This window comes from Phocoena sinus, chromosome 4 (assembly GCF_008692025.1).
Source record: "Phocoena sinus isolate mPhoSin1 chromosome 4, mPhoSin1.pri, whole genome shotgun sequence".
Classification (NCBI taxonomy): domain Eukaryota; kingdom Metazoa; phylum Chordata; class Mammalia; order Artiodactyla; family Phocoenidae; genus Phocoena; species Phocoena sinus.
Genome location: NC_045766.1, coordinates 104681401 through 104708363, shown reverse-complemented (window position 1 = coordinate 104708363; position 26963 = coordinate 104681401). Strand labels below are relative to the sequence as shown.

General features: G+C 36.3%; 1 long non-coding RNA gene across 1 annotated transcript in view; it reads left to right on the top strand.

Moving 5' to 3' along the window:
• The window catches only part of LOC116753228, a 146715-nt gene that overhangs the window by 62610 nt on the left and 57142 nt on the right, over positions 1-26963 (top strand). Inside the window, exon 2 of the long non-coding RNA XR_004349721.1 lies at positions 10734-10896. This is a non-coding gene — a long non-coding RNA (uncharacterized LOC116753228). The remainder of the gene's footprint in view (positions 1-10733; positions 10897-26963) is intronic.

Sequence of the window (26963 nt, the reverse complement as noted above, 5' to 3'; positions counted from 1 at the left end):
CATCTTTGGAGGTCTTTCTGGAAAAAACATTTTCTCTCTCTCTCTTAAAAGATTTGTTTTTCCTCCTGGAGGCTGTGACATCCATAAATAGCTGAAGCCAGGCTTCAAGCTAGTGGGTATTGAGAATAACTCAATATATGATAAGAAAGTAGGCATTGTCCCCTCTTCATAGAAGTTGGAAATACCTGAATCAAATATCAGAATCATATGCATTTTCAATTGTGGGGAACCTGAATCATTTGTTTTAACTACAAAATTCCATATGTGGAATTGTAACACAACAATTCTAAGAGTCCTATTTTAATTTTTAGTCATTATAGAATAATATGAATACATCATACCTGTAGAACCAGAGCCTCAGAGTACATCAAAAAAATAAGCCTTTATGATAGGCTTATAGTGAAAATCAGTGGCAAGGAACAGTATATCTAATTTGTCTGGACAAACATTAATCATGGGCTCAGAAATAGTTGATTTTCAGACATTTAGAAGCTAAATTGCTAGTCAATATGAGAGAAGGATTTTTAAGCATATTCTGTTATAAATGTTGCTTATAATTTGTACTGAAAGTGTAATTTTTCTTTTTTTTTTTTTTGCGGTACGCGGGCCTCTCACTGTTGTGGCCTCTCCCATTGTGGAGCACAGGCTCCAGACGCGCAGGCTCAGCGGCCATGGCTCATGGGCCCAGCCGCTCCGCGGCATGTGGGATCTTCCCGGACCGGGGCACGAACCCGTGTCCCCTGCACTGGCAAGCAGACTCTCAACCATTGAGCCACCAGGGAAGCCCTGCAAGTGTAATTTTTTAAATAAATCAACACTTTAATGTGATCCTGGGCCACCAGATATATGTTGGTTCATTCACCTATGCCACTGTTGGTTGGCAACCTGGTCCCCCTATAGACAGGGAGCAAGGAGAGACCAAAAAAAGAGGCAGGACACTCAAGATTGGTAGGTGGCAGGTTTAATAAGTAAGAGAACTTATAGTACTTACAAGGCCTGTCTTGGGCAGCCACAAGACAAGTAGATCTCTGCACTTGCCCATCAGAATCTTAGTTTATAGAGAAGCCTCAACTGGGTTCAGTCATATATACCACGCAGCTGGTCTCAACGACACCTTATTCTATCAAGGCTACATCCTTGGAATAGTTCCCACTATGGGAAAAGCATATATTTCAAGGACAGGGAGGGGGGTGAGGATCTTCTAGTTGCCCAGTTCCAGCTCATGGGTCAACTGGAGGTCACATCCTCTCAGTGACCTCCTCCAACAGCCACATGCTGCTAGTGTCTTGAGATTCTGAAGAACATGAGTGAGCATGGCTTGGAACAGGCAGACTGTATGGCCCCTTTATTGCCCTCTTAATGTCACTGGGGAGATTTAGGCCCATAGAGGGCAAAGGTAGTTCTCAAGTTCATACAGCAAATAGTGATATATCTAGGAATAGAACTCAGATCACCTGCTTTTCCCACTGTTACCTCCTGGGATGGGTAAGTTCAGGAGTTGGGGCAGCCATCCTGGGGAAATCAAGAAACAACCCAGGGGTTCAGGATTCAGGACTGGTTATCCCATCATGAAACTAATATCTTTTGAAACAGTGGTGAGAAGAAGGTTTGAAAAAAATATTAAAACTATACAGAGAACATGAGAGAAGTAATTCTCAGGAGTACAGCTTCTTCCTTAGTATTCATTATGTAAAAGTTTGATAATTAATCAACCATTTTTAAAACTTTATTTCTCTTATTTAGGAATTTTAATAGGTCATACTTTCAATTTGGTTGTATGCTTAGCATTAAATATTTTACCTCAAACAAAAATTTAAGTAGTGAAGTAAGATAATTATTTTATTAATATTAATCAACACATCCACATTCATATCTTAACCTATTCAATTTAGTTAAAGTTTGCTTTTGAGCATGTTGAGATTTAGTATAACTCATTTCTTTGGACATTTGGACTGGCAAACTCCAGTTCTCTCTAAGATACTGCATTTAATTTTTCTTGGTGATAGTTATGATGTAGGGAATTATCTGTTGATATACAGAATGATCAAACCTGTCCCTTCTAAAAGACTTCAGACTCATGAACAAGCATAATTCAAGAAAAGGAGATAGGCCATGGTGTGTGTCTGTGAATGTATAATAAAATACAGAAAAGAAGCCATACTATTAAAAGATATATATAAAAATTTTGTTACCTTAAAAATTGTTACTTTTCTAAGTGTTTTTAAATACTCAGTCCATTAGGGGCTTGTGTCTAAAGCACAATTCAGGTTTACTTTTTACTTTCTTTTTTGATGTATGTCTCATATTATTTCTCTAATTGCTTTACACTTTCAAAATACTTTTATGCTAATGTGTCTTAGCAATATTCCTTCTTAGAATGAGACTGGACCAGGAATATTATGTAATACTACTAAGGCAGTTTTGGTAAGGCCAAGGCAACTCTTCAAAGGTCTTTTTTCACTGGCAATTTATATTTAATTTATATCTCTCCACCAACCAATACTGAGGTTCATCCTTAGAGTGATAACTATATCTTCTAGTAGCTCAGTGAAAAATGCATTTTAAGTACTCTCAAAAGTACAGTGAAAATAAGTAATCAATGCACAATTGTAGCATTATTCAGATAGTTGTAAACACCTATTCAAGTTTATTTAAACTATAGATTGTCCCTGGAAGTAGATATGGTAACACTCTACAATTTGGGGTAAATGCCAAATGTAGTTTTAGCACACCATTTGTAATAACTTCAGAAACTGAGATTTGTAAGTTTGCCACTGAAAACAATTTTTTTAGTCCTTTTCTAGGCCATATCTGATATTGAAATAAGTTCTTCCAAACTGAACAGGTTTGCACCTGATTTAAAAGTTGGGCTTTATAAATATGTAGTGAACTGTGTTAAGAAGCAACATATTTTCCATTGAATTGACTTTTTTGCTGTTTCTAAGGCAATTAAAGAGAAAACGAAGAAAAGGATAAACCTGAGTAACTGTCTAAAAGCTGTCATTAATGTCCAGTGACTCACTGCTGCTTTAACTATGGCTTTCCTTCAGGACTGATTTATTCACAGATAATTCATACTAAACTCATTATTGAAATCACAAGACTTTGGGAGAGGTTCTGGAGTGAATAGTGACCTCCAAAAATCCATGTCCACCAGAAACCTGTAAATGTGACCTTATTTGGCAACAGGGGCTTTGCAGATAGTATAATCAAGTTAAAATGAGATCATACTGGATTAGGATAGGTCCTAACCCAATGATTTATGTTCTAATAAGAAGAGGGAAATTTGGGTACAGAGACAGACAGAGGGAGAACACTATATGAAGATGGAGCCACAGAGTGGAATAAGGCATCTACAGCGAAGACGTGCCAAGATGGCCAGCAACCACCCGAAACTGGGAGAGAGTCTTGGAACAGATTCTCCCTCAGAGCCATGAGAAGGAATCAATAACTGAAAACGTGGTTTTGAACTTCTAGCCTGGAGAACTGGAATAAATATCTATTGTTTTAAGCCAGCTGTTTGTGATACTTCATTATGGCAGCCCTAGGAAATTAATATAGGATAGATACGTAGTTTTGATACACAGAATTGCAGGGACCTTCACTTTTAATTTCAGATTCACTTTTCTCTATTTACTTCTCAGAGAAAAAGACCTATTTACCTTTCTAATTCCCCTTTGTCTCTCTCTCTCTCTCTCTCTCTCTCTCTCTCTCTCTACTTATAAAAAAGAAAAAAACACAGAAAGTATATAATAATGTGATGGTATTGACCTATATAAAAATCTTACCATGGTATTTTATCGAATCAAAAGTTTTCTTTACAGTTCTTCATCTCCTCCTCCAAAGAGAGTTTTCTAATGTTATTTGATAAATTTAAATTGACTAGATTAAATTTTCCTGCACTTTGTGAAAAGACTTAGAGTTCTGAAATTTTGTTTTGAACTTAAAATTATTTTGCAAAAAGTAAAATATGAAACATGCCTTATTTCATTGTTTACATCATAGAAATACAGCAAAAGTACTCTTAGCCAGAAACCGTCTAGCTCACTCTTTTGTAAAATATTTGAGGTGTTAGAAATTTAGCAAAAAGAAACAAAAACAAAAATACACTTAGATTATCTCTTTGAGAAAATAAATATGTAATGCAATCATAAAATATATTATGATATTTGTGATATTATTTAATCTACTAAATTTGATAAACACAGGGAAAGCCATATTTGTAGGAAGGTAGGTGACATCAAAAACTACAACCATTCTCAGTGATGTCAATGTTCACAGAACAGAAATATGAGACATAGTTCTTATCTTTCTTTCACATGGGTTATTGTTTTTTTGTTTGTTTTTTGTTTTTGCAGTACGTGGGCCTGTCACTGTTGTGGACTCTCCTGTTGTGGAGCACAGGCTCCGGATGCACAGGCTCAGCTGCCATGGCTCATGGGCCAGCTGCTCCGCAGCATGTGGGATTTTCCCGGACCAGGGCACAATCCCATGTCCCCTGCATTGGCAGGTGAACTCTCAACCACTGTGCCACCAAGGAAGCCCCACATGGGTTATTCTTTATAGGTTTATATGTCTTAAATTCACAACCCATGAATTTAACTACATTAACATATTTTCCTTTTGTTTTAAAATTTGTATCAGGAAGGATTTACAGTCACCTATGAGTAACTCAATACCAGCATGTGCTCTGTATGTGTCAAAGGACTAAGAAAAAAACTCTGTCAGATTTAAAGTCTAACAAAATAATCAGAAAAAGTAAGTTTCTTTCTATACTTATTCCACAAAAATATTACCCTTAACTTCTAGAGAAACATAGTAGAAAAGGACTTTTAAAAAGCAAATAGAGGGTGTGGAGTCAAGATGGCAGTGTGTGAAGATGTCGAGTTAGCATCTCCCCACAACTAGAGCACCTGCTGGCTGCTGGTGGGGGACCCTGATGCCCAAGGAGATGGGAAAAACCCCCAAGTGAACCGGTAGTACATAGGGGCACTGATGTGGGGGGGAAGTGGAGGCCAGACAGGATGGGAAGAGAGGGAGAGAAGCGGAGGGCGATCGCTGGCCCTCTCAGGCTGGGGAGGCTGCTGAGTTCCCAGGCAGGTGCCCTCCAAGGCCCCCCTCTCCCCCACAACTGCATTGGTCCTGGTCGCATAGAAGGGAGGCCGGGAAGATCAGGAGAGGGGCCAGGAGGGGCCTCCGGGACTGGTGAGGAGAGGAGGGTGTTTGCCCCACCCACTCGAGCCTAGGAAGCCTGCTGGGCTCCCAGGTGAGGTCCCCTGCCCTCTGAGACCAGGGGTGGAGGGCATGCCTGAGCCCTTTCTGTTCCTTGAGCCTCAACCCCACCCCCCACAGCCCTCAGGGCCTTTTCCATCCCTTGGAGTCCTGAGCATAGGCCCCACCCACTGCTCAAACCTCACCCTTGCTTAGGCCCTGTCCACCACAGCTAAGGCCTTTTCACCCTTTTTTTTTTTCTTTCATTTTTTTTTCTTTTCCCTCCTCCTCTTTTTTACTATTGTGGTACTGATGTACCTTCTGTTTGTTGATTCATCTATATTTTTATTTTTATATTCTTTCTTACATGTCTGTTAGTTTCCTAGTCTAATTTTATTTTTTACTTTGTTATTGTTCTCTTTTTTTTTCTTTTTTTTTGCCACTCCACGTGGCTTATGGGGTGTTGGTTCACAAGCCAGGGGTTCGGCCAAAGACCCTGCTGTGGGAGCTCTGAGTCTGAACCACTGGACTAACAGAGAGCCTCAGACCCCAGAGAATATTCATTGGAGTGAGGTCTCATGGAGGTCCTCATCTCAGCACCAAGACCCAGCTCTACCCAACAGCCTACAACTCCAGTGTTGGACACCTCAGGCCAAACAACCAGTAAGACAGGGACACAAGCCCATTCATCAAAAAAAAAGAAAAAGAAAAAATAAATGAGACTGCAAAAAAATATATCACAGATGAAGGAGCAAGGTAAAAACCTACAAGACCAAATAAATGAAGAGGAAATAGGCCATTTACCTGAAAAAGCATTCAGAGTAATGATAGTAAAGATGATCCAGAATCTCAGAAATAGGATGGAGGCATGGACTGAGAAAATACAAGAAATGTTTAACAAACATCTAGAAGAACTAAAGAACAAACAAACAGAGATGAACAACACAATAACTGAAATGAAAAATACACTAGAAGGAATCAATAACAGAATAACTGAGGCAGAAGAATGAATAAGTGAGCTGGAGGACAAAATGGTGGAAATAACTGCCGAGGAGCAGAAAAAAGAATGAAAAGAATTGAAGACAATCTCAGAGACCCCTGGGACAACACTAAATGCACCAACATTCGAATTATAGGGGTCTCAGAAGAAGAAGAGAAAAAGAAGGTGTCTGAGAAGATATTTGAAGAGATTATAGTGGAAAACTTCCCTAACATGGGAAAGGAAATAATAGTCATCAAGTCCAGGAAGTGCAGAGAGTTCCATACAGGATAAACTCTAGGAGAAACACACCAAGACACATATTAATCAAACTAACAAAAATTAAACTCAAAGAAAAAATATTAAAAGCAGCAAGGGCAAAGCAAAAAATAGCATAAAAAGGAATCCCCATAGGGTATCAGCTGATTTTTCAGCAGAAACTCTGCAGGCCAGAAGGGAGTGGGAGTATATACTTAAAGTATTGAAAGAGAAAAACCTACAACCAAGATTACTCTACCAGCAAGGAGCTCATTCAGAGTCAATGTGGAAATCAAAAGCTTTCCAGATAAGAAAAAGCTAAGAGAATTTGGCACCACCAAACCAGCTTTACAACACAAGCTAAAGAAACTTCTCTAGGCAGGAAACACAAGAAAAGAAAAAGACCTACAAAAACAAACCCAGAACAATTAAGAAAATGATAATAGGAACATATATATTGATAATAACCTTGAATGTAAATGGATTAAATGCCTCAACCAAAACACAGACTGGCTGAATGGATACAAAAACAAGACCCATATATATGCTGTCTACAAGAGACCCATTTCAGACCTAGGGACACATACAAACTGAAAGTGAAGGGATGGAAAAAGATATTCCATGCAAATGGAAATCAAAAGAAAGCTGGAGTAGCAATACTTGTATCAGATAAAACAGACTTTCAAATAAAGACTGTTACAAGAGATAAGGAGGGACACTACATAATGATCAAAGGATCAATCCAAGAAGAAGATTGGAAGAATCCAATATATATGTTCTTGGATTGGAAGAATACTGTGAAAATGTCTATACTACCCAAAGCAATCTACAGATTCAGTGTAATCCCTATGAAACTACCAATGACATTCTTCACAGAATTAGAACAAAAAATTTTACAATTTTTATGGAACCACAAAAGACCCAGAATAGCCAAAGCAATCTTGAGAAAGTAAAATGGAGTTGGAGGAATCAGGCTCCCTGACTTCAAACTATACCACAAAGCTACAGTAATCAAGACAGTATGGTACTGGCACAAAAACAGAAATATTGATCAATGGTACATGAGAGAATGCCCAGAGATAAACCCACACACATATGGGCACCTAATTTACAACAAAGGAGGCAAGAACCTACAATGGAGAAAAGACAGCCTCTTCAATAAGTGGTGCTGGGAAAACTGGACAGCTACATGTAAAAGAATGAAATTAAAACACTACCTAACACCAAATACAAAAATAAACTCCAAATGGATCAAAGCTCTAAATGTAAGACCAGACACTATAAAACTATTAGAGGAAAACATAGGAAAAACACTCCTTGACATAAACCACAGCAAGATCTTTTTTGACCCACCTCCTAGAGTAACAGAAATAAAAATAAACAAATGGGACTTTAAGTAAACTTAAAAGCTTTTGCGTAGCAAAGGAAGCCATAAACAAGACAAAAAGACAACCCTCGGAATGGGAGAAAATATTTGCAAATGAAACAACAAAGATGTTAATATCCAAAATATACAAACAGCTCGTGGAGCTCAATATCAAAAAAACCCAAACAATCCAGTTAAAAAATGGGTGGAAGACCTAAATAGACATTTCACCAAGGAAGACATACAGGTGGCCAAGAGGCACATGAAAAGCTGCTCAACCTCACTAATTATTAGAGAAATTGAAATCAAAGCTACAATGAGGTATCACCTCATGCCAATCAGAATGGCCATTATCAAAAATTCTAGAAACAATAAATGCTGGAAAGGGTGTGGTGAAAAGGGTACCCTCCTGCACTATTGGTGGGAATGTAAATTGATACAACCACTGTGGAAAACAGTATGGAGCTTACTTTAAAAACTAAAAAGAGAACTACCATATGACCCAGCAATCCCACTACTGGGAGTATACCCTGAGAAAAGTATAATTCAAAAAGAGACAGGTACCGCAATGTAAAATTGGAGCACTATTTACAATAGCCAGGACATGGAACCAACCTAAATGTCCATCGACAGATGAATGGATAAAGATGTGGCACATATATACAATGGAATATTACTCAGCCATAAAAAGAAACAAAATTGAGTTATTTGTAGTGAGGTGGATGGACCTAGAATCTGTCATACAGAGTGAAGTCAGAAAGAGAAAAACAAATACCGTATGCTAACGCATATATATGGGATCTAAAAAAAAAAAAAAATGGTACTTATGAACATAGTTGCAGGGCAGGAATAAAGATGTAGACATAGAGAATGGACTTGAGGACATGGGGTGGGAGGGGGAAGCTTGGGCGAAGTGAGAGTAGCATTGACATATATACACTACCGAATGTAAAATAATTGGCTGGTGGGAAGCAGCAGCATAGCACAGGAAGATCAGCTCAGTGCTTTGCAATGACCTAGAGGGGTGGGATAGGGAGGATGGGAGGGAGGCTAAAAAGGGAGGGGATATGGGGACATATGTATGCATATGGCTGATTCACTTTGTTGTACAACAGAAAATAACAGTATTGTGAAGCAATTTTACTCCAATAAAGATCTATTTTTAAAAAAGCAAATAAAAATCTGCAAGTATTAGATATCTTAGAAATATCTTTTACAAAGAAAATTACTTTCAATATATGTAAAACTGGAACTATTACATTTCAGTTACTTTACATGCCTGAGAAATAAAATGTAATAGAAGGCAAAAATATTTATAAGAAAACATAAATTCCAGCTGCAAAATTTCCAAGGAATCAATATTTAGGATGATTTTTCTCCAATTCTATTCTGAAATGGAATAAAGGTATTAAATATTTTTGTGTAACTTGTAAATTTCATATGAAATGTAAGATCTAGTTTCAGTGATCTATAAGTTCAAAGAAATAGGAATAAAATTTCCAATAATAAATTTCTCTTTAACCTGAAAATCTTTGAAAGAAGTGATTGGTTGGTTGATTGATTGGTTGGTTGACTGACTGGTTTTTATGAGTAATGATAGTTTTAGGACTTTTTTTTTTTAACCGTTACTCCTTTTAGGAGAAAACTCACTTAAGAAAAATATCACAGGCTGGGAACAGACCATGTAGTTTAGGAGTCCTCATTGGTTCACTGATTTGCTAGAAAAACTCACAGAATTGAGAAAGGCCATTATACACATAGTTATTGCTTGTTACACTGAAAGAATTCAGATCAAAATCAGTAAAGAGAAGAGGTGTATAAGGCAGTGTCTCAGAGGGTTTCAGGCAGGAGCTTCCCATTGTCTTTCCCAGTGGAGTCATGTGGACAGTGCTTACTTCTCCCAGCAATGATGTGTGGTAACACGTATGGAGTATTGTCAGCTGGAGAAATTCACCTGAGCACTGGTGTCCAGGGATTTTATTGGGGGCTGTCATATAGGCATCAATGACTGCCCATAGGTTTGTCCTAAGTCTTCAGCCCCTCCAGAGGTCAAGCTACCACTGCATGGTCCAAAGCCTCCCCAATAATTACATTGTAAACACAGAGTATCTGTCATGGCCCAAGACCCCAACTCAATAAAGACACTCTTATCAGGCAGGGTATTCCAAGGGCTTAGAAGATACCTTTCAGCAACCAGGGGCAATGGCCAAACTTTTAATGTGCAAAGTGTGGATCACACAGACTTGATGACTGAAAAAGAGAAATTTGAGTTAAATGACTAAAAAATACAATATTAATAATTTTTTTATTGTAAGAGATCAATTTCTGATATACAGTAATTTCATAGCTCATTTTATATAAGAAATGTAAACTAGGAAATTTTAGAGTATATTATATTTGAAAACCTTTTGGGGACTTAGGAATAAAATGTCAAAGCATTTTATTGTCTTATTTTCATCTTAGGGAAGTTATCTGAATTATGTATTCAAATTTCTCAAATCAAAACAAATTATTAAGTGAATCCTTAAGTAAATTCTAAGGTAAATTCTTACAAAAATGATACTGACCTACTTCACCAGGTTTTATAAATAAAGTAGTAAATGGTTAAATATTAATACTAACATAAATTACTTTAGAATGGCACACATTAATAAAAAGACACAAGATAAAGATAGAATAAAACAGAACAAATCATTTCTGCAAACAGAATAAGCAGAAGACAGGCTAAGAAGGAACATATTATATTCTTTCCATAAATACAGGTATCCCCTGCTTTTTGAAAGTTCACTTTATACCACTTTGCTTTTATGAAAGACCTACATTAGTACCTGTTTTTACTAACCAAAAGAAATTCGAGTAGGATTTTCATTTTTCAGAAAAAGGCAAAATGTGAAAATACATTCAGCGTTTGTTTTGCAGGTAGCCTGATAGAGGCAGTGTGCACCCAGCAGCAAGAGTGGCACTGCCAGCTCCTTCTCTGGGAACTACACTCAGCATCTCAGCCTCAAGCCACCATAGCTTCAAACTGTATCTGTGAGCATCTGTGCTTTATCTTGCATCCGTTAGCAAGATGTCTCCTAAGGTAATTGCTTCTTTGCTTTAAATCATTTTGGCTTACAGAAGTTTTCATAGAAACGTTCTACTTTCAGATAGCTAGAGAAACTTCTAGTTTTGAATACATCATTATATGTATACTAAATCTCAACTCAAAATGATCTCATCAGAAGATTTGTTTTAAAAGGAACTTAAGATACTGTAAGAGCAATAAAGGTCATCATCCTGTGGTTTTTGCATTAATAATGTCCCCAATTTACACTTCTTAAAACTGTTTTTTATTTCTTAGAACAGCCTTGAAAGTTTTAGTTCTGAAAGGGAAATCAATGATATCTCCATGAACTCACTTCTTTGTGATAAAAATGCATTTGAGGCAGATTAAAAAAAAAACACAATTTCTCCTCTCATTTCAACAAAGGGTGTATTTATTAATTTCTTCCATAGTCTCATCTCAATGTTACAAGTCCTTAGATCTGTGAATTTTGACTGCATTTACTCAACTCTAGTCAAAAACTTAAAACGTTGGTTGTTTGTTATTATAAAATATTTGGAATGCATCTCTAAGCAAAAATCTTTATCCTGAAAAGATTATTTAGCCCAGAAGTTTCCCCAGCCACTGATAAGTTATTTCTTAAGAAAAAATAATAAACTAGGTTTAAGACTGTTTCTGATAGTTATTTGTTAACACGGGTATATAACAATCAGTTTTTTTCTAGGATGACAAATAACCATCAGAACACATCTTAAATCTTAACTCCATCTAACAAATCAGCAGCAGGCATACTCCAGTAAACCTGAATCTGAAAGCAGTCAATTAATAACATTATCTTCGGAGTTTCCATACTTCTAAAGTTTACCAATTCCTGAATACCATGCTTCCCTCAAAACAATATGTAAGATCAATTCCTTGCTCTGCTTGAGAAGACTGTGCCAACCTCCCATAGCGACCCTTACTTAATACGCAATAAATTCATCTTCGTGTTTTTGTATTGGTCATTGAATGGTGGTCTCATCATTTGATACTCATAGTTTGACAGCAGTACTAGCCTTGACCCTGGTCTCTTTTCTCACAATTTTCTTAAATGCGATCTTTATTTCTACAGTATTACCTTATTATCCCTTGTCTATATATTTTCCTTCTGTTTCTTGAAGAATTTTTAATGACTATCTTTTATTCAAGTAATCAGTAAAACTTCCCTTTATAGTTTGGCCAGTCATATTTCCATATAGTCTAATTTCCATACACACAACTTGCCAGGTTATTCAACCAATTTGAGTAAGAGCTTCCAATTAAAACTAAAAATATTTTGCTTTTACAGAATTTCTTTATTACCATTCATGTCAAAGTTGATTTGCAGTTGCACAACCACTACCAAGCAGAAAAGAACAGTCACATCCCAGAATAGTATTTCTGACTAAATTTTTATTGAACATTTATTCAACCGAATTGAATATAGTAATTCAATTGAACTTAGTAAAATATATCTAAAATATTTTATGTCTGCCAAAATTTTCAAGAATTGATCTTGGAAATGAGGAGGGAAAAACCACATTTGATAATCAACCTGTTGCTGCCTAACTTCACACTCTTTGAAATGACTTTTTAAATATTTCTCCAAAATAAATTTTGAAAAGTATGAAGATATTCTCTTTGGTACAGTTAATATTGAACTATTAAAGAAATAGAATGACAAATGAAAAGATCAATTTATTCATCTATCTATCAGAAAAAATAAAATCAATTATTTTCCTCAGTACTGCCATTAGAATTAAGCAAGAGAGATTCTTGGCTTGGGTCCTTTGGCTTTTAAGAGTCCCACATATCATACATATCATTTATTAAAGAACACGTGGATTCTGCCTCACAGAATTTAACACTCACTGCTGATAAGACCTGTAACACTAAACACCAGTTCTCACAACTAACAACTCTTTGGGCCCCAGGAAATGGCTTCTAACCATCTTTTGCCCCATGTCCTCCAAAAGGAAAGATGATTACATCTAAATGCTAGGAAGGTTTGTGGATTGTGTGTCTGACTGCTTCACTGGCATGGAAATAGTGAGAAGAGGATGTGAGTGGCAGAAGTACCTAAGTAGGAAAATAAGACAATATAAATACTAGTCAACTCCTTCCTGTCAACATGAATGGAAAAATTCTTACCCAGCAAAGAATTTCCCACTGATACATAAAACCTCAACAGTTGCAGAAGGTAGCTGAGATAAATTTACTTTATTAAACAATTTTTATTACTCATAAATTTGTATGTATGTGGGTATACACTTAACATGATTTTGATGCACTTTAGTATCAGGTGTGAATCGAATGCTACAGTTGCAAAAAGTTTTATTTTATAAAAACCACTAAATTAAGAATTTCAGTCTTATTAAAATAATTTTGAGCTAACTTTTTAGTTATTTATAAATGATATTTCACATTTTAATTTCAAGAAAAAAGTTTTTGAAAACAAATGTGAAAATAATTTTATTTTTTATTGTTACTTTAATAGATTTTGCTTAAAATATACTTAATTTCTTACACTTTGAAAACAATTGCATTTTATTAGATAATTAAACATGAGTTCAAGTTGGAGTCATGATAAGATACTCAAAAGTGGAGCTCAAAAAGAAAGCTGAAAAAAATGTGAAAAACCTTTGTAGTGGTAGTTTGTTTATATTTTTTAAAGGCTAAAAAAATATAAACAGACTACCTTTTTTTTTGTTGTTTTTTTTGTTTTTTTGCGGTACGCGGGCCTCTCACTGTTGTGGCCTCTCCCTTTGCGGAGCACAGGCTCCGGACGCTCAGGCTCAGCGGCCATGGCTCACGGGCCCAGCCGCTCCGCGGCATGTGGGATCTTCCGGGACCGGGGCACAAACCCGTGTCCCCTGCATCGGCAGGCGGACTCTCAACCACTGCGCCACCAGGGAAGCCCCAGACTACCTTTTATTTAAGTATAACAAACCTAAATTGAGCGCACAGGACCCTACAAATGATTAATTTAATGAAGTTTTAATTTCTTATGAAAATAAGAAAATTATCTCATCAAATTCAAAACTTGAATGGGTCAGATGAAAACCATGTAATTTTGTTTAATCATTCTTGATTAAAATAACTTGAAGCATATCACTTGCATACAAAAAAGAACACGTGCAATTCTTAGAACCAAAAGAAGGCTGAATAAATAAATACCAACTCATAGTATGCAACAACTGCAAGAAAATGCCAATAAAGAATACTGGCTTGAAGTTATTTAAAGAATAAAATTATTTATGCATTATTTATCAAGTGTGACAGTGATATTATATATAATATTTACAGAAAACAGTAGAAAATATCTAGGTATAGTAGAAATGATTTCAAAATGTGATGCTGGAGGGACTAAACATGCACATATGATATAAATAATGAAATAATCATTATCTAGAATGAAAATTTCTAAATGAGATTAACTCATTGTGTGTGTGTGTGTGTTTTTTTTAACATCTTTATTGGAGTATAATTGCTTTACAATGGTGTGTTAGTTTCTGCTTTATAACAAAGTGAATCAGTTATACATATACATATATCCCCATATTTCTTCCCTCTTGTGTCTCCCTCCCTCCCACCCTCCCTATCCCACCCCTCTAAGTGGTCACAAAGCACCGAGCTGATGACTCATTGTGTTTTAAATAGAAAAAAGAAACCAAAATAAAATAGAAATAATTAGAAATTAGTTGATTCAACTAGAGTACTTGGAACAAGAGTCACGTGGAACAAGAAACATTTGTACACATTGTTGAACTGCTCAGAGAAGAAAACAGGAGATCAAATTAATAAATGTTTTAAAGATCTTACACTAATTTTAAAAGCACAAGTTTTGATTCAAGTGGTGAACTGAAGAAATGAAATTTAATATTAGACCTTAATTTAAAAGTGAAAGTAGCTGTCCAAGATGGCAGCATAAGAAGACCGTAAACTTACCTCCTCCCACACATACACGAATCTATACCTACATATCCAGAAATTCCTTCTGAAGAAGAACTGAGGGCTGATTGAACAGCTTTTGCACAACAAACAACAGGAGGACCACAGAGGGACGGGTAGGAAAGAGGGAGACACAGTATCCATGAGAACTCCACCCCCGACCTGGTGACCTGCAATAAGGAAAGATAATACTGAGAGGTCCATGTACAGACTTGCCCACCCTGGGGCACAGTGAAAGAAACAGCAGTTTAAAAAGCACCTAGTCTATACATGAAGAAAATACATTTATTAATCCTAGAGCATCTGTCAAATGAGTGGAGAACTGTTGGAACTCTCTGGGGTTAGGGGAATTGAAGAGTGCCATTTTTTTCTTCCCTCTCTATCTTATTACCATGGTAGGAAAATAGTCTAGGTGCTCTAGCCAGTCTGCTAAGGCTGTCCCAGTGCACCCCGGGCTACCAGCTACAGTCATACTTCTAAGGCAGCCCTGGTATAACTGCCCAAGCTCCAGCCATCCCCACCAAGATGACCAGGTGAAAAGTACCATGGGACCCCCCAGCCCACATCCACCCTGGCTCCAGCCATCCTGCCAAGGCTGACCAGCATGGCATGACCTGGACCCACCAGCCCATGCCCACTCCAGCTCCAGCTATTCCATCAAGGTGGCCTGGGTGCAAAGCACCCTGGGACAACACTCCCTAGACCTACACCTGGTCCAACTCCAGCCAACCTGCCAAAGCTGCCTGGCACATGCAGCCTACATGGAAAATGCTCCTTCACAAAACACACATTTAAGCCTGGGAGAGAAAAAAACACACACTGAAAACAAAGAAACTCAGAAAGTTAAACAAAATGAGGTGACAAAGTAATATGTTTCCAAGCAAAAGAATAAGATAGAACCCCAGTAGAAAACATTAATGAAATGGAGATAAGTTACTTACTTGATAAAGAGTTCAAAGTAATGCTCATAAAGATGCCCTCACAGACTCAAGAATGGAGGAACAGAGTGAGAACTTCAATAAAGAGTTAGAAAATATAAGAAAAAAAGTCCAAACTGAAGAATACAATAATTCAAGTGAAAAAGGCACTGGAAGGAATCAATAGCAGAATAGGTGATACAGAAGAATGGATCAGTGACCTGGAAGACAGATAAGTGGCAATCACCCAATCAGAACAGCAAAAAAAAAAAAAAAAAAAAAAGTTTTTAATGAAGATAGTTTAAGGGACTTCTGGGACTACATTAAGTGTACTAATATGTACATTATAGGGGTCCCAGAAGAAGAAGGGAGAGAGAAAGGGGCAGAAAACTTATTGCAGGAAATAATAGCTGAAAAGTTCCCAAACCTGGGGAAGGAAATATGATATCCACATCCAGGAAGCACAGATAGTCCCAAAAAAATGAACCCAAAGAGATCCACACCAAGGAATAATTAAAATGTCAAAACATAAAGAGAGAACTTGAAAAGTAGCAAGAGAAAAAAAGTAGTCACATAAAGGGAACTCCCATAAAATTATCAGCTGATTTTTCAGCAAAAACTTTGGAGGATAGAAGGGAGTGGCATGAATATTTAAAGTACTGAAAGAAAAATCTTACAACCAAGAATACTCTACTCAGCAAGATGACATTCAGAATTAAAGGAGAGATAAAGAATTTCCCAGAGCAAAAACTAAGGAGTTCATCATCTAAACTGGCCTTTAAAAGAAACGGTAAGGGATCTTACATAATTGGAAAAGAAAAGGCCATAGAAATAAGAAAATATATGAAAGAAAAAATTTCAATGATAAGGGCAAATATATAGTAAAGGCAGTGGATCAGCCATTTAATAAGCTAGTATGAAGGTTGAAAGACAAAGTAGTAAAAATCAACATAACTACAGTAAGTAGTTAAGAGATACACAAAATAAAAAGGTTGTAAAATGTGATGTGAAAACATAAAATTGTAAAATATGCAGTGTGGACAATATAGTCCATAATAATGTAATATCCTTGTATGGTGACAAATAGTAACTAGACTTATCGTGGTGATCATTTTGAAATGTATAGAAATATCAAATCACTATGTTGTGCACCAGTAACTAACATAATGTTGGCGGTCAATTAAACTTCAAAAACAAACAACAAAACAAACTCATAGAGAAAGAGGTTTACATTTGTGGTCACCAGAGGCACAGGATCAGGGGAGAGGGAATGGAAGAGGGCAGTCAAAGGTACAAATTTCCAGTTATAAGATAAATAAGTACTAGGGATGTAATGTACAACATGATAAATGTAATTAACACTGCTGTATATTATATATGAAAACTTTTAAGAGAGTAAATCCTAAGAGTTCTCATCAACGAGGAAAAACTTTTTTCTTCTTTTATTTTGTATCTATATGAGATGATGCATTTTCACTAAACATACTGTGGTTATCATTTCATGATGTATTATACTGTACACCTTATACAGTGCTGTATGTCAATTATATCTCAATGAAACCCAGAGGAAAATGTTAATGAAATTATTCTAAAATTGTTTTTAAATGTGGCATGGGGAGTAAAAAGGTAGTGGTTTTAGAATGCATTTGAACTTAAGCAAATATCAGTTTAAAATAAACTGCTCTATATATAGGTCATTATTCATGACTTCATGATAACCACAAACCAAGAACTTGCAATAAATACACAAAAAATAAAGAGAAAAGAACCCAAACATAACACTAAAGAAAATCATCAATCCACAAGGGAAGAGACCAAGAGAAGAAGAAACAAAGAACTACAAAAACAACCAGAAAATAAGTAACAAAATGGTAATTAGTACATACCTAGCAATAATGACTTTAAATGTCAGCAGACTAAATGCTCCAATCAAAAGACATAGTGTGAAAAAAAAAAAAGAAGAAGAAAAAGAGGGTGGATAGATGGATAAAAAAACAAAACCCATCTTTAGATGCTGCCTACGAGAGACTCTTCAGATGTAAAGAAACACACAGACTAAAAGTGAAGGGATAAAAAAAGATATTCTATTCAAAAGAAGTCAAAAAAAAAGGGTAGCAACAATCATATCAGACAAAATAGACTTTTAAACAGAGACTATAACAGAAGACAAAGAAGAGATTTACATAATGATAAATGTGTCAATCCAAAAAGAGTATATAACATTCATAAATCTTTTTGCACACAACGTAAGAACACCTAAATATATAAAGCAAATATTAACAGGCATAAAAGGAGAAATTAACAGTAATGCAATAATAGTAAGGGACTTCAATATCCCACTTGCATCAATAGACAGATCATCCAGATGGAAAATCAATAAGGAAACACTGGCCCACTGGCCTTAAATGACCCATTAGAGAAGATAAACTTAATAGATATATACAGACATTCCATCAAAAAGCAACAGAGTACACATTCTTTTAGAGTACACATGGAACATTCTTAGAGAGAGAATACATGCTAGGCAACAAAACAAGTCAATAAATTAAAAGACTTAACCATATCAAGCATATTTTCCCATCATGACTCTATGAAACTAGAAATCAAATACAAGAAAATGGAAAAAATACAAAACTGGAGACTAAACAACATGCTACTAAACAACCAGTGGGACAATAAAGAAATCAAAGAGGAAATTTTAAAATACCTGAGACAAATGAAAGTGGAAACACAATGTTCCAAAATTTATGTGATGCAGCAAAAGCAGTTCTAAGAGTGAAGTTTATAGTGATAACAGGCATACCTCAAGAAACAATAGAAATTCCAAATAATCTAACTACACCCAAGAGAACTACAAAGAGAATAACAAAGCCCAAATTTAGTAGACAGAAAGAAATAATAAAGATCAGAGTGAAATAAATGAAATAGAGACTAAAAAAAATAGAAAAATCAATGAAACTAAGAGCTAGTTCTTTGAAAAGATTAACAAAATAGATAAACCTTTAGCCAGACTCATCAAGAAAAGAAAGAGATAGGGCCCAAATAAAATCAGAAATGAAAGAGAAGTTACAAGCAATACCACAGAAATACAAAGGATCCTAAGAGACTACTATAAACAATTATATGCCAACAAATTAGACAACAAGGAAAAAACAGATAAGTTCTTAGAAACATACAATCCTCCAAGACTGAATCAGGGATAAATAGAAAATGTGAACAGACTGATTACTAGTAATGAATCAGTAATCAAAAATCTCCCAACAAACAAAGTCCAGGTCCCAACTGCTTCTGTGGAAAATTCTACCAAATATTTAAAGAAAAATTAATACCTATCCTTCTTAAATGATTCCCCAAAACTTAAGAGGCAGGAACACTTCCAAACTCATTCTACAAAGCCAGAATTACCCTGATACCAAAACCAAACAATGACACTATGAAAAAAGTAAATTACAAGCCAATATCCCTGATGAACATAGAAGCAAATATCCTCAGCAAAATATTAGGAAACCGAATTCAACAATACATTAAAAGGATCATACATCATGTTCAAGTGGGATTTATTCCAGGGATGCAAGGATATCTAGAAATCAATCAACATGATACATCACATTAACAAACTGAAGAATAAAAATCATATGATCATTTCAATTGCTGCAGATAAATCATTTGAGAAAATTCTACATCCATTCATGATAAAAAAAAAAACTCAACAAAATGGGTATAGAGGGAACACACCTCAATATAATAAAGGCTATATATGACAAACCGATAACTAACCTCATACTAAATGGTGAAAAACTGAAAACTTTTCCTCTAAGATCAGGAAAAAAACAAGGATGCCCACTCTTTCCACTTTTATTCAACATAGTTTTGGAAGTTCTAGCCATAGCAATCAGACAAGAAAAAGAGATTAAAGCCATCCAAATTGGAAAAAAAAGGAAATACAGTGTCACTATATGCAGATGACATGATACTATGCATAGAAAACCCTAAATACCCCACCAAAATACTATTAGAACTACTAAATGAATTCAGCAAAGTTGCAAGATACAAGATTAATATACAGAAATCTGTTGCTTTTCTATACATTAAAAACAAGCTATCAGAAAGAGAAATTAGGAAAAATTCCATTTACAATTACATCAAAAAGAATATAATACCTAGAAATAAATTCAACCAATGAGGTGAAAGACCTGTGCTCTGAAAACTATAAGACATTGATGAAAGAAATTGAAAAAGACACAAATAAATAAAGATACACTGTACTCATGGATTGGAAGAATTAATATTGTTAAAATGTCCATAGTACCTATAGCAATCTAGTGGCATTTTTCACAGAACTAGAACAAATTGTCCTAAAATTTGTATGGAACAAAAAAAGACCTTGAATAGCAAAAGGAATCCTGAGAAAGAAGAACAAAGCTGGTGGTATCATGTTTCCTGATTTCAAATTATACTACAAATCTATAGTAATCAAAACAGTATGGCACAAAAACAGACACAGATCAATGGAACAGCATAGGGAGCCCAAAAATAAACCCATGCTAATATAGTCAATTAGTCTATAACAAAGAAAGCTAGAATCTACACTAGGGAAAAGACAGCCTCTTCAATTAATGGTATTGGGAAAAGTGAACAGTTACATGCAAAACAACAAAACTAGCCCACTTTCTTATACCATATACAAAAATAAACTCAAAATGGATTAAACACTTAAATATAAGACCTGAAACTGTAAAACTCCTAAAAGAAAATATAGGTAGTATTCTCTTTGACATTGGTTTTAGCTATATTTTTTTGGATCTGTCTGCTCAGGCAAGGGCAAAAATAAACATATGGGACTACATCAAACTAAAAAACTTTTGCACAGTGAAAGAAACCATCAACAAAATGAAAAGGCAACCTAGTGAATGGGGGAAATATTTGCAAATGATATGTCTAATAAGGGGTTATTTTCCAAGTATATAATTGACTCATACAACTCAATATCAAAAAAGGAAACAGTCTGATTTAAAAATGGGCAGAGGGTCTGAATAAACATTTTTTCAAAGAAAACATAGAGATGGTCAACAGGCACATGAAAAGATGCTCAACATCACTAATCATCAGGGAAATGAAAATCAAACTTCAATGAGATATCACCTCACACCTGTCAGAATGACTGTTATCAAAAAACAATGAATAAGTTTTGTCGACAATGTGGAGAAAAGGGAATCCACATGCACTGTTGGTAGGAATTTAAATTAGTACAACCACTATGGAAAACAGTATGGAGGCTCCTCAGAAAATTAAAATTAGAACTACCACATGACCTAGCAATTCCACTTCTGAAAAAAAAAGAAAGCACTATGTTCATTGCAGCATTATTTACAATAGCTAAGATTTGGAAGCAGCTTAAGTGTCTATTGACAGATGAACTGATAAAAAAGAAGTGATACACACACACACACACACACACATACACATATATACACACATACAATGGAATATTATGCAACCATAAAAAAGAATGTCATGTGGTCATTTGTGAAAATCTGGGTGGACCTGGAGGGTATTATGCTAAATGAAATAAATCAGACAGAGAAAAACAAATACCATGTGATTTTACTTACATGTGCAATTTAAAAACAAAACAAACATTAAAACAGAACGAGAAAAATACTGATAGATACAGAGAATAATCAGTTGCCAGAGCAGAGGGGGTGGAGGAATGTGTGAAATAGGGATGGTGACTAAGAGGTACATTCTCAGTTATAAAATAAATATGTCACAAGGATGTAATGTACAGCATTACAGTTTATATATTACAGGGAATATAGTCAATAATATTATAATACCTTTGTATGGTAACTGATGATAACTAGACTTATTGTGGTGATCATTTTGTAATGTATAAAAATATCAAATCACTATATGGTACACCTGAAACTGATATAATATTGTAAGTCAATTATACTTCAATAGAAGTTAAAGTGGACCTGCATTATCATCTACAAATGTAAACTAGTAATAAAGTAGTGCATACCTATTCAGGATAGGGAGACAAAGGAAGTAAATCTAGAACAGCTATGGAGTTAATAGGTTTATGGATATAAGTGTAGCACTGAAGAATAAAGGTGGAAGTTAAAGGAAAGATTAAATTCACTGAGTAGAACAGTGTCACTAGTTCATGTTCAAAATGATGAAAGAAAGTTTTGAAATATTTCTTAAAAAAATTAATTTGTGGTTTGCTTGAGAGAGCTATTTTTTCTCCTTAGCTTCTTCCTCAGAAGCTATTCCCAATGACTTTTTTTTCTAACCATCAATTCCTTCAGCAGGTCAGATCAGCTATCTCTGGCACCTCATCTCCAAAGAGAGGCCCCAACATATTCTTGGACTCTCTAGGTACTGATACAGTTTGTACCCCACTCGAAATTCCCACTTGATTCCACTGACTGACCATAATACAAATCAGCTTGTTTTGAGCTGTGTCCTCATTAAAAGTCCCATTGGAAACTTTCCAGCAGATTATAACATGTTGGCTACCTTTGGGTCTGACAACCTTAATGACCCTTTTGAGCTACAATTTCTATGACTGATAATTTTGCCAACTGAAGTCCCTAGCAATGGGAAGTAGTCTCTCCTTGGAGGTCTCTCTTAAGGCTTTGGAATCATTGTTGCCCTGACACAGCTACTAAATATAGCATTTTTTTTTTTTTTTTTTTTAGATTCCACGTATAAGTGAGACCATACAGTATTTGTCTTTCTCTGTCTGACTTATTTCACTTATTTTTTTTTTACATCTTTATTGGAGTATAATTGCTTTACAATGGTGTGTTGGTTTCTGCTTTATAACAAAGTGAATCAGTTATACACATACATATGTTCCCATATCTCTTCCCTCTTGTGTCTCCCTCCCTCCCACCCTCCTATCATGGACAAAAATATAGCTTTTTTTTTTTTTTTTTTTTTTTTTTGTGGTACGCGGGCCTCTCACTGTTGTGGCCTCTCCCATTGCGGAGCACAGGCTCCAGACGCGCAGGCTCAGTGGCCATGGCTCATGGGCCCAGCCGCTTCGCGGCATGTGGGGCCTTCCCGGACCGGGGCACGAACCCATGTCCCCTGCATCGGCAGGCGGACTCTCAACCACTGCGCCACCAGGGAAGCCCAAATATAGCATTTTTGATAAACAGCTATCAGCATACTATTGGGCTTGGTTTGAAACCAAACACCTTACCCAGAAAGGCCTCATGAGTCTCTGGCATAACATCCCTATTTTGGAGTCAACTCAGAGTTCACCAATATAAAATAAAAATTTTAAAAATTCAGAGTCCACGACTAACATGATAAAGCTTGCTCAACAAGCCTTACTTGCCAAGTGGAAATGGCATATTCATCCAGCCCCAGCGGCATCTTAGCTTTACGTGAGAAAGTGGCAGCTGTACCTGTGAGGGGCACTTTGTTTCCCACTCCACTGCCTGATGAGAAGCTACCTGCTCAGAGTCCTCTTGTCACTGAGATTCCCCAAAATGTCTGGCTCCAATTTACTGACAGCTCTGTTAAACTGAAAACTGATGGTGTGCACAGGACTTCTGCAGGCTCAGCCTCAGACCAGCTGAGCCAAACTGAAAAGGGACTATGTTTATTCTACACTAGGGCAGATCTCAAACTGTTCTCCTAACTCAGATGAATGCTCCCTGTGATGAACTTTATTTTCACTGATTTTAAGCTGTTGCAAGAGGCCTAGAGGTTTGGTCAGCCACATGGAAAACTAAAGACTGTCATGTTAAACACATCTTTCTTTGGGGCCATGAAGTATGACAATGAGGCTTAAAATCAAATTATCTGGGCCACTTGTACAGATGGCCATGAAAAGGATTCATTCTCTGATGAGGCCAACTGGACTCATACCACCGATTAAGCCTGTACTACCCAGATTGTCATAATCACTGCATAGATTCATCACTGTATGGGATATAGCAATCCACCCACCATCATATCCTGGATACAGGCGAAAGGATTCTGTTTCTGTTGAAGAGGCTAATACCACATGCCAGACTCTTGCCAAAGGTGGGCCTGTTGTCTCAAGTGGGGAGGAACCAAATTGCTTGGGACTTGACCCCCACCTAGTGCTTAAAGATTGATTATATTAGCTCCCTGATCTCCTTACCCAGGCTAGTAATGGTGCCTCAGTGTTGTCAGCACATTTTCAGGTTATGGAATTGCTGTCCCACTCCAGACAGCTGATTCCAGTCATACCGTTGTGACTCAAAATTTAATCTCAATTATGTGTTTGACTTTCTGGACCATTTTCAGTCTGACAATGATGCTCCTTTTATCACAAAAGTCATTAGACAGTGTCCACAATGCCCTGATAGGTATTTGATGGATCTTCCACACGTCTACCATCCTCAGGCATCCAGTATTTTTGAGTATTGGAAATGTCTTCTAAAAACCAGGTCAAAACGATTTCTGAGTCTACTTCCCTCACTGCCTCCTAATCCACGCACACCTGAGTATGGCAGTTTGGTCACTAAAGGAGCATCTGATGGTCAGGATGAAAGTGGTGGGGGAATATGTAGACCTATTTTGGAAATTTGGGACTCCAACCAGACCAATCTTGATCATTATGTTTCTTTTTTTTCCCTTAACAGCAATATCAGGCTGGATGAATTAATGTATTCCTCAAGTAGCAACTGAACCAAAAAAGGTCTTAGAGGATTCAGACTTAATTCTGGCCCAGCCATCTGGATTCTCTTATTGAATGTACATGGTTTTAGAACATAATAATAATGACTCTTTGTTTGAACACACTATACAACAAACCCCTTACTGTAAACCCACATGGCCAAAATAGGGAATATACTGGGTCTCTGAAGGTTTTATAAAAATGTCTTATCCCTCTTGTACCAGATCCCTCTGGATAATAGTAGAAGATGGTTGAAAAAAGGTGACATTATAGCTACTGTGATAGGACATACAGATTTTATAGTAGTGGAGAGAGTGCCACAAACCTGGCACCTTAGGAGGGAACACCTTAGACCCAGGAGGTGTGAGAGAGGGAGGGATCTTAATGATCTTTTACATTGCAGAATTGCCCTGGAAGGCTTCTCTGTAAAAGACAATGCCCTGCCATAACTCTCCCAAATGGTAGCAAACACCTTGAATTTAACTGACTGCTGGGTTTTCTATCCATACCAGAGGTCTTTGATGGTTAAGTCATTCCACTTAACCATCCAAGAAGTCAGTTGGAAATAGCAGGGAAAGGCCCTAGATCTGATATCTCCCTCATAAAACACTTAATACTTCTGGATATCTTTCCCACCCTTATTCTTATAGCTATTGCTCTACTGCTCTACAGGACAGACAAATATCCCCCAGCTGGTGGCATGCAAGAACCAAACAGATCAGCCAGACTGCCTCTAGAAAGTCTCTCCAAAAATAAGAATTAGACTCAACTTATTCAGAATGAACTGGGAACTACACCAGATGGCTGAGAGATGCTCTGAGAGACACTGTCAACTTGTGTCCCCTGGCCAATGTAGGTCTTACTTGGGGAAATTCTTATAATTATGAACACTACCAAATGCGAAATGGATGGCTAGTTGGAAGCTGCTGCATAGCACAGGGAGATCAGCTCAATGTTTTTTGACGACCTAGAGGGGTGGGATAGGGAGGGTGGGAGGGAGTCTCAAGAGGGAGGGGATATGGGGATATATGTACAGGTATAGCTGATTCACTTTGTTGTACAGCAGAAACTAACATAACATTGTAAAGCAATTATACTCCAATAAAGATATTAAAAAATAATTTAAAAAAATAAACGACACTTTCTTTCGAAGTTTACTTTACCTCATCCTCCCATGGTATTTCTTATGCAGAAGCCACCATTAACTTTCTTCTCTCCTTCAAGTGTCTAAGGGAACTCAACCTGTAATTGATGTAGCCTTCGGATAACTGTGAAGATATCCCCAAAATGGCTACCCTCAATTCCTTAGGGGAGCTTCCCAGAGAGATAACTGACGCATGATTCATGACTACTAAGTTGACAGTTTTACCTCCGATGGGAGTCATTCCTTTAGGAAAGATGGTACGGAATTGTAAGATTAAACTGCTGCATGTAGGCTTGTTCACATACCCTCATAACCAGTCATCAAGGTCTAATACAACTCACCACTGACTGTGTCCTTTCATGAGTATAGGCATGGCAATCAGATAGTCTCTCTGAAAGACATGGGTTCATATTCCAGATGTGCCACTTAAGAAAAAATGACCTTGAGAAAATCAGACCACTTCAGTCTTTTGGATTTTTTTTTTTACTTCTGAAAATGTGGATAATATTACCAAAATTGACAAATTACATGAATTTTTCTGGCACAGTTACTGGCTCAAATAATTGAAGGTTCCCTTCTTTTCCTTGCTTCAACCGAAATATTTTTTCATTATTTTTCTTTAGTCATTTATTATCTGAGATTTTAAGCTACTGACTTTCTTAAAGAGAAAAAAAATCTTGCCTATACTATGTGATGTGCTGAAAAATAATTGAACTTCGAAATCTACAAATCGAGGTCCCATCACTCTTTATCAGTGTAATCTTAAGCAATTTACTTAAACTCCTGGACTCGAAAAAATTTAGGGGTTTGAACTAAATGATCATTACTGTGCTACAAAGTTCTAAGAGAATAAATGTCTTTTTGAACATGGTATAAGGTTACTAAAGTATCTTTTTCAAAGCATTGAGATCTATTTTAAAGAATTTTACAGTGCCATATTTTAAAATGCATTACATATGTTCTTACTTTCTTTAAAAAAGTACTCGGAATACACTTACCCATTTATTGATAAATCAAGATTATTATGGTCATTAAATATAATTATGTGCTGTAAATACTGAACAGTCAAAATATTCATACCTCATGATTTTTAGATTTAGAGCTTCAGATATGTGGGCAACGCCCTTCCAAAATCTGAGAAACATAAACTCTTTAAAGAAAAAAAAAATCAGAAAATAGTTGGTCAAATTTTCTTTTCTTTTCAAGGGCAAATTAAATAAGACAGGGAATTTGTTTATCCTAAGTGAAAGGCTCTATCTAAATATATCTTTAATAAGACTTCCTGTATTATTAAATTTATTTATAGAAACAATTCACATTTCACATCTTTATTAAACACTAACCTAGCATTTTTAAATATATACAGGGAACAATGGGATTCTAGTTGCCGGACCATGTGACATTC